Raw genomic sequence first — 9521 nt, 5'->3', positions numbered from 1 at the left:
TTTCCCTGGTTTCGGTATTGTTATTATTGTGGCTTCCAACATTTCAGCAGGGAAGAAACCTTCGTTGATTCCTTGGTTGCATGCTTTAGTTAGGTGTGGGGCTAGAAGTGTTGAGAAGAGTTTGTAGTAATCAATAGAAAAGCCGTCAGGGCCTGGAGCTTTATTGGGTTTTAAGGATTTGATATTATTTATAATTTCATTTGGTGTTAAGGGGGTATTAAGGAGGTTAAGCTGGGATTCTGAGAGTGTGGGAAGATTTATTCCTCTGAGAAATTGTTCAATGTTGGATGCGTGGGGTTGGGGGGTGGAGAGGTCATCTTTTAAATTATATAGGTCTTTGTAATATTGCCGGAAGGTTTCTATTATGTGGTTGGGGTGGTAAATTTTATTGTTGTGGTTATGTGGGTCATAGAGATATGGGATTTTGGTTCTGGAGATCTTTTTTTTTATCGCGTTTGCCATCATGCGTGTGGGTCTGTTGTTAGATGAATAGTAAGTTGCTTTTGAGGATCTCATTTCTTTTTCATAATTGTCTATCAGTAGATTTCTAAGTTTTTGTCTGAGATTGAATAGTTCGTTGTGTAGGGAGTCAGAAAGGGATCTGGACAGTTGGCTTTCTTTTTCAGTGATTTGTGATAAGAGTTCGTTTAGTTGGTGGGTTTTTTCTTTTTTATATCTTGCGCTAATTTTTATTAAAGTTCCTCTAATGTAGGCTTTGTGGGCGTTCCATATGGTGGTGGGAGAAATATCTGGGGTTGTGTTAATTTTAAAGTATTTTTGTATAGCGGAAGAGATGTCTGCTTGGTTTTTTGGTAATTTCAAGAGGAACACGTTGTTTCTCCATAATCTTGGCCTTTCATTTGTTTGACCTAGGGAGATTGATATTGAGACGGGCGCGTGGTCGGACCATGTGGCCGTACCTATATGTGCTGATTTGATAAGGGGTAGAGCAGACCTATCTGTTAGGATTAGGTAGATCCTGGAGAATGACTTATGTCTAGAGGAGTAAAAGGTGTATTCTTTAGATCAGGGGTCCCCAACCGCCGGTCCGCGGACAGGGGCTGGGCCGTTAGGTGTTTACTGCCGGTCCGCGGCACCGCCGGTAACTTTTGTTCTAAAAGGAACAATCCCACGGCCTCTTCAGCAGCGCCTCACACTAACCTGCTATAGTGTGAGCGCAGAGCGCTGCTGAAGGGGCCACATATATTGTATTTCAGCCGCACTTCAGTAGCGGTGAGCGATTCCAGCAACCTCATTGGTTGTTGGGTACACACCCCCCACACCTCAAACTGGGGGGTGTGTACCCAACAACCAATGAGGTTGCTGAAATCGCTCTCCGCAACTGAAGTGCGGCTGAAATACAATGGTCCTTACTGGTGTGGAAGCAGCGCGCCGCAACCAATCACAAGGCGCCTTCTTGAAGCGCTGAGGACTGTAGCACCAAACAACAGAACGTCCCACAAGTAGGAGGAAGAGCCGCCTCTGTGCAAGCAGCAGCAGCCTCCGCGCCTGTACACCTCTTAGGACCTAGGTCAGTTTTCAAGGTAATCCTGCCGGGGAGGAGGGGGAGGTTGGGGGAGTAAATTATATGCTGCCCTATGTGTGTGCTGGGGGGGGAGTAAATCATATGCTGCCCTATGTGTGCGCTGGGGGGGGGTAGTAAATTATATGCTGCCCTATGTGTGTGCTGGGGGGGGAAGTAAATTATATGCTGCCCTATGTGTGTGCTGGGGGTGGGGTGGGGGAGTGAGTTATATGCTGTCCTGTGTGTGTGCTGGGGGGGGGAGATAAATTATATGCTGCCCTATGTGTGTGCTGCCCGGCGGGGGGGGGGGGGAGAAGTAAATTATATCCTGCCCTATGTGTGTGCTGGGGGGGGGAGATAAATTATATACTGCCCTATGTGTGTTCCGGGGGGGGGGGTGGAGATAAATTATATGCTGCCCTATGTGTGTGCTGCCTGGTGGGGGGGGGGAGGAATATATTATACTTCCCTATGTGTGTGCTGCCTGGCGGGGGGGGGGAGGAATATATTATACTGCCCTATGTGTGTACTGTTAGGACATTCTAAATGTCATAATTAAATATGCACTAAACTCCAACACCTTCATAACCCCGCCCTATATAACCAAAGCCCCGCCCATGTCCCGCCCAACCCTGCCGGGCCTTGTAAAAATGGTCTTGCTTGAAGCCGGTCCCTGGTGCCAAAAAGGTTGGGGACCACTGCTTTAGATGATGTATTAAGACATCTGAAGGTATCAAATAAGGCATTGTTGTGGAGCCAGGGAAGTAGCGGTGGGGTGGATCCCGACGATCCCTTTGTAGAGTCGAGTACGTTATCCAGTACAGAGTTGAAATCCCCACATATTAGTAGGGTGCCTTTCTCACATTTTCTTATTTTTTTCATTATCTAGTTTAGAAAACGAACTTGGGCAGAGTTTGGGGTGTAGATGTTGGCGATTGTGAACGGCTTGCCATTAACGAGGCCTGACAGGATCAGGTATCTGCCTTTTGTGTCCACTTCTTGGTGGGTTATATCTAATTGCAATGAGTCTTTAAAGGCTATCAAGACCCCTGCTTGTTTTTTGGAGGAGCATGCTTTAAAAATTTTTGGAAATTTTTTATGCGTAATGGTTGGGCATGCGTCAGAGGCAAAGTGTGTCTCTTGCGCGCATATTATTTTGGCTTTTGAATTGATCGCCTCCTTCCAGAAAGAGGACCTTTTAAATGGCGAGTTTAGCCCGTTTACATTTAAGGATAGTATTTTTGTGGACATTTTAGTTTATACAACATTGATTTGAGGGACTGTGGAAGCCTTGTACACTTCGGTGAAGAGTGGAAAAGAGGGAGAGTAAGAACATATAAAGATATAACACTTGTTTTGCATTTGTAAAAAATTACATTAGCATTTATATAACTGTGTGGTTTCCTTAGTAATGCAAAGTAGAAATGTAAAAATCTTAAACAACAAACAATTTTAGATTTAGTAATCTTGGTTGAGGTTGGGGTACTGGACATGAAGCACGTCGGTTCAGCCAAGTGCGTGTGCACGCTGAATAAATGGGGGGACGAGAAAGTTCGCCTGTTGAGGAGCTTTCCAAGGGCGCAACCACCTTAATGGTTGTTATGGGTAAATGGCAGATCCGCTTGAGGATTTAGGTCTGGGTCCATTCTTGGGATTGCTTTCCTTGTTTCCTCGGAGGGGGTTGGGAGTGCTGTGGAGATGGTATCTTTACTCCCCAGGACTTTGGTAGTTGATGGACGTCTTCTGGTTTTCGGAGGACATGTGTGACGTTGTCTTTACGTATTATAATTTTTGCTGGAAAGCCACAGCGGTATAGTATATTGGCTTGACGTAGGGCTGCGGTGATTGGTTGAAATTTTTTCCTCACACTCATGGTGACTTGTGAGAGGTCCGCAAAGAGTCGGATGTTAGAGAAAGGAGCTGGAAGTTGGTTCTTTTTGCGGGCCGATGCCATCAGGGCTTTTTTTATATAGTAGAAGTGAATTCTGGCTATAGTGTCTCGCGGATTAAATTCAGGTACAAATTTTGGCCTAGGGAGCCTATGGGCTCTGTCGATGGTTAAATCATATGGAGTGGCCTCCGGGAGGAGAGTTGACATGAATTTTCTGTCCTCAATATCGGCGAGCTTGGTTTTAAGCTGGGATACTTCTTCTACCAATTCATAGTGCGCGTCGATTAAGGCATTATGGGATTGTGTTATTTCTCCCATTTTGTTTTCGGTGTGCGACACTCTCTCTCCAATAGAATCGATTATGTTTCTTATGGATGAGTTGAGAGATTTGAAGCTGGCTTGGAAGGAGTCGCTGAGGGCCACTACCATGTTTTTGATAAAAGCTTCTGAGGCTGGCTGGGATGACGATGGTAGGGACGTTATAAAATTATGTAGAGATTCTGGTTGGTTGTCAGGGGAGCTCCCTTCATCTGTTCTAGGGTGCTGTTTCAATGGGCTATCCGATGGGGAGTACATTGTAGGATGTGAACCCTGCTTTGTAGGCACAGGTGTGGCTGCAGCCATTTTGTTGTGAGCCTGTGGGGGGGGATTTCTGTCTTTTCCCTCCTGTCAGGGTGTGGGGTGAGATGTGTGGGCAATCACTCATCAAAACACCGGGTTCACAATTTAGCAGGGAGGTCTTAACAAGATCTGACCGGGACCGTTGTTTGAGTGGATTGTCTGGAGCTATTTCAGCCTGATGAAGGTGGCCATGCTGTGTGGAGACTGAGATGGCCGCCGCCATTTTAGTGTGGGGCTGTAATGGGGGGCTCTGTCCCTCTTTGTTGATCTGACTGTGTGGAGAGGGTGGCGAAGTCTCACTCACCAGATCCTGCAGTCCCCGGTCCGGGGGTTGGCGGTCTGCGTGGTCCGAGTCAGTGGCGGCGCTCTCCTCTTCTCTGCACTCCGTTTGTGAGATGGGAGAAGCCGGGAGGCTGTCGGCTCTCAGGCGCGGGACCTCGGTCGGGAGGAAGAACTCCTCTAAACGTCTCGGCTGAGACCGGGAGGGACGGCGCCGGGTCATTGCTGTGGTGAGGAGAGCCGGAGGCTGCACTGCGCTATGACAGGTGAGCGGAGGGCTGCTTTTTCAGTAGGTTTTCGGTGGTGTCGGCAGAGCGTTCAGACTATGCTGCCATCTTCAAGCTCGGCTAGGCCACGCCCCCGCCGGTAATTTGTGATAGCGCCGATTTGATAGATTCGTGCAGCATCTCCAATCCACTGTCGAACAGAGGGAGCAGTAGTTTTGACACCTCCTGTGCCACTAGAGTCGCCTGTGTTGTCTCCATGTTGTCGGAGATCCAGTTGGCTAATGGAGAGGCCAGCAAAGGAAGAAATGCTCGACTCCTCTAAGTGAGGTTCAGATGTAGATGTGTCATGAGGAGGAGTGGGTTTTGGTGGAGATGGAAGTTGCTGAGATCCTTTGTGTTCTTTTTCCTTAGTAGTTTTGGAGGGTTTGTTTTTTTTGGTTTTACGGTTGCAGTCATTTTTTTCGAATCGAGCTGGCGGGTTGACCGTGCCAACTTGCCTGCACTACGTTCACTTAGGTATTTGTCCATATTTGGATCTCTCCAGGCCTGGCGATCTCACAAACTGGATGCACAGACGTTAAAGGCCTCGCTCAGTCTCGAAGATCAGTAAAGAATTGGCAGCAGGTTCATAATAGATGTAGCTCCTCACTGGGTTAAATTATTCAGTATCCATAGGTGTTAGCGGTTCCCAGGGGAGATTAGGTCAGGGGCAGTTCGGTTCCCCATGATTTCTGGTGGCATGGACCTGTGGAGGGTTAATCAGCTTTGCCGTGTCACCCTCTTTTGCACTGTTGTCAATACAGCCCCGCTCCCCCAGATCGTCGGCAGTCCAGGACAATCCCAATTGCTGGAATCGCAGTAGTTAATGATAGCAGTCTCCCAGTCTGTGCCTTGGTGGAAGAGATGTTCTGGCACCACTAGCCAAGTGTGGGCCACCTCAAACTTAATGTCATGGCTCTAAGTCTTGACAGGCCTCAGCAGCTTTGTTGGGGAAATCCTGGTTGTGCAGGGCCGTGGGGCCACAGGCATCAACTCCATTCCCACAGAATTAAGCGTCTGAAGCTTGCTGGAAAGGCGGCTGCGTTCCTGCCACATGTGGGGCAGCCAGAAATTTAGGGCGTGGCTTCAAGCCCCGTCCTCTACAGCTGCTTAGGGCACTGAAGGGGTCCCGGTGTTGCAGGAGCCAGAGGTTGAAAGCAGGAAATCTCTGAGGCTCGTCCTGCTCCTCCGGTGTCAAGGGGAGGAGTGCCCAATTTGAGTTATTACATGAGCATTAATCGCACTCATGTAATAGCATCCTGATATTGTCAAATCATTACTGACAGTGTCAGACTATGTAGAGACACCATTTTGACAAGGAAAAGGGTAACACCCAGTTGTCTATTTATATTCATTTCTAGGGTGAAAAAGAGAGGAGCGGAACACTGCAAAATTCTGAGAAAAGATGCTTCAGAATTGTTCTTTGGGGAGCATGTAATCAAGACCATGAGGGTTCCCTTATATCAGAGGTTCCCAAATTTTTTTTGCCTCGTAGACAACTTGCCATTTTTGGGGGTTTCTGTAGACCCCCTGCCTGCCTAATATTGAACTGTCCTTAACTTCTTAAAGTCAAATGGGTTTTTCGCAGCTGACACAGTGCTGCTCACTGAGATATAGGTTTTTTTTGTAGAGTGGATTATCATAAAAAAAGAAAAACATGTACAATTTTTATTCAGATCTTTAGTGAAAAGACATAAAATGCAGGTAAGTATTTGGATTTGGGACGAAACAAATCAGAACCTGGTAATTATCTTACATGAAATGACTACACAAATAATGCTGTTAATGGGAGGATGAGCCGGATGGCATGATAGCAATGGTTGAATATTTGGCTTCATATTAGTGAGGTATAGTCTCAAATCTTCACCTCCAGTGATCTGCAATAGATTGCTTTTTTCCGTAAGAAGATTGGCGACCGCGCTAAAACCCCTTTCTACGAGGTATCAAGATGAAAAAGCTATCAAAAATTTTCTTGCGATTGTCCATAATAAGCCACAGGTTCTCGCACAATGTGTTGCTGCCAGTATGAGAACTTGTAAAACCTTGTACATGAACATAGCACACCCCAAAGCAGATGGGTATAGTTCGCGCAAAACTTCTTGGGCTCTGGAGGATCATGTAAAAACAATGCGCAGTAGAAACTTTATAGGGTAAATTAGCTACAGCGCAGGTCTGTTTGTCACCAGAGCCCACAAACTTTTGAGCGAACTCTACATAAACAATTTTATGAAATATGAAAGAGGTAAGTAATTTCTATGTCTATTATAAGTATTATGTACATAGTCTGTGTGAGGTCTATTATGTCATTGACAGAAAGACTAAATGTTGATAATGACCTGCCTAAATGGAGTCCGCTCACGTGAACCCCCATTTATATTTTGTGCACCCCCAAATTTTTTTCTTGCTGACATGGACCCCCAGCAAATCAAAATCAAACCCTGGGGGTCCATATAGCCCACTTTGTGAACATCTGCCTTATATTGACGGTATGCTGCACTATTTTTGTCTGGCAGAATCCCAAGATGGCCTCTTAACAGCAATGTGAACAAAGCCTAACTGTGACAATGCGTTCATGATATCAACCCTTTTTAAGGCCACCTTCACACATGGGCGTTCAGCAGCGGAAAATCCATGGCAAATATGCATCAAATCTGCAGTGGCCAAAATCATGCGGATTTTGCCTCGTTTTTGTTATTGCAGATCTTCTGCAGGATTTAACCCTTGTATTCCAAGGGTTGAATTTACAGCTTGTCTATTTACGCTGCAGGATTTAGAACCTGCACGGTTTTTGCAAAAACACTGCAGATTCGAAGCAGAACATTTCCGCACCATGTGAAGGAGATTTCTGAAATCTCCTCTATGTGGCTTGTACCATAAATGCTGCCTCTGCATCCTAGGGATCAGTGGCTGCTACAGGACCAAATTCGTCACTAATGATATGCGGGAGGTGTTTAGAGGTGAACCTCTCCTTTAAATATAGTGCATAGTATAATTTGCTCGAACGCCAATGAAAACTGGAGTTTCCTACTGGAATTATTCATTAGAGAGTCTGATTATTTTCTGTGCTTGCTGTTTTGACTATTGCTTAGCAACTCAAATCTCTATCAATGGGTGGTGCAGAAAACGCCCTACAGCCTTGTGGAAATCTGAATATGTCATGCATAATCACTAGAAATGCTAGCAGCATATATGAATATATCACTCCAGCACTTAGTGCTCAGAGGGTGCGCTAGAATGGGGTATCAAGGGTATCTAGCAAGGAACCTATTATTCCTGCCAGTCATTGTTATGATGTTGGATTGGTGGGGTTCCGACTTCCGTGACATCTGCCAATCAACACAATTCAGTGCAGCCCCCCCTTTATTGCTAGCAGTGGTGCCTGGTACTGCAGCTCATCCCATTCACATGCTGCTCAGCATGGCTCCTGCATGTTGAACTCCCACTCATGAAAAATGTATGGCATGTACTAAGTGTAGGCTATCAATGTTAGAGTCCAGGAGAACTGTTTTAAACAAAGGCATGGACCAGAAATATTTCGAACACGTGTATCTGTTATTGTGCTATTTTCCATATACATCTTTAACCCCTTAAGGACATGGTTTATTTTGATCATGGGGGTGCAATGCTTTTGGGGGAATTCTCTCCACTTTTCAAAAGCCATAACTTTTTTAGGTTACCGTTGACATGGCCATATGAGGGCCTGTTTGTTGCGCTTGGTGGCGTTCCTGCCATTGTTTTTTTTTTTTTTACATTTTTTTCTGCGGACTGGTACAATTATGATGATACCAAACTTTTTTTAGGTTTTTCTACTAGTGAGCAGGGAGAGTGAGCAGAGCTATGGGTGATCTCCCCAGAGCAGCGAGAGAGCGGAGCTATGAGGGATCTCCCCAGAGCAGGGAGAGTGAGTGGACCAATGGGGGATTTCCCCATAGCAAGGGACAGAGAGCAGAGCAATGGGGGATTAACCCTTTGCCCCGCTCTGTCTCTCCATGCTATGGAGAAACACCCCCATAGCTACGCTCACCCTCCCTGCTTTGGGGAAATCCCAAAGCCCTGCAGGGCTTCTTCTTTATCCTCCTGGAGCAGCTGCACTTCTCCAAGCGCAGCAGCTCTAGTAAATGGCCAATGTTTAATGCAATGCGCATATGAAACATTGCCTGTTACGCTTTTTCAGCCCATGCGAGCGGCGCATTTTTTGCGCGCACAAAACACGCTCGTCTGACCGAGGCCTTATTGGGTTTTTTGGGAGGCACAAATGAACAAAATCAGCTTTTTACCTCTGCTTTTCTGTTTTCTTTTAACAGTTTTTGCCATGCAGGATAAATAGTGTGTTCAATTTATTGTTCAGATCGTTATGGATATCTTTATACCACATATGGATTTTTTTTTTTTTTTTTCATTTTTTCTTTTTTTTATACAAATAGGGGAAGGTGCATAAGGAAGGGTTTTTTTAGGTGCTTCTTTCAATTTTTTTCTTATATTTTTTTATGTCCCTATAGGGGACCTGAATTATAACAGCTCTGATCGCTATAATTTATTGCAGTACTTCGGTCTTACAATACATTATAGCTCACAACAGAGATTACAACTTACCATGGCAACCCATCAGCCACCCGCGGAGGGCCAAAGATGTCACATAGAGAGCCCGCTCCCCATGTGAACCCTTTACATGCCGCGATGTACATTGATCATGGCATGTAATGGGTTAAAAGCGGGGATCGGTGTTCCCATCGATCACTTCTGAGCCAGCGCCATCCACAAGACGTAAGTCTAGGTCGTGTTGCGTTAAAGGATTTAAAGCATAAAATGGCATTCCTGCCCTTTCTTGCATGCAGAATTTAAATCCACAACATTGCATAAAGGAAATGATAATTATTAAACTAATATTTTCCAACCTCGGTGCTGTGTGAGTGCTTGTTTCCATTACTGAAGTTTGCAA

This window comes from Eleutherodactylus coqui, chromosome 9 (assembly GCF_035609145.1).
Source record: "Eleutherodactylus coqui strain aEleCoq1 chromosome 9, aEleCoq1.hap1, whole genome shotgun sequence".
Taxonomy (NCBI): domain Eukaryota; kingdom Metazoa; phylum Chordata; class Amphibia; order Anura; family Eleutherodactylidae; genus Eleutherodactylus; species Eleutherodactylus coqui.
This window is presented reverse-complemented; position numbering follows the sequence as displayed.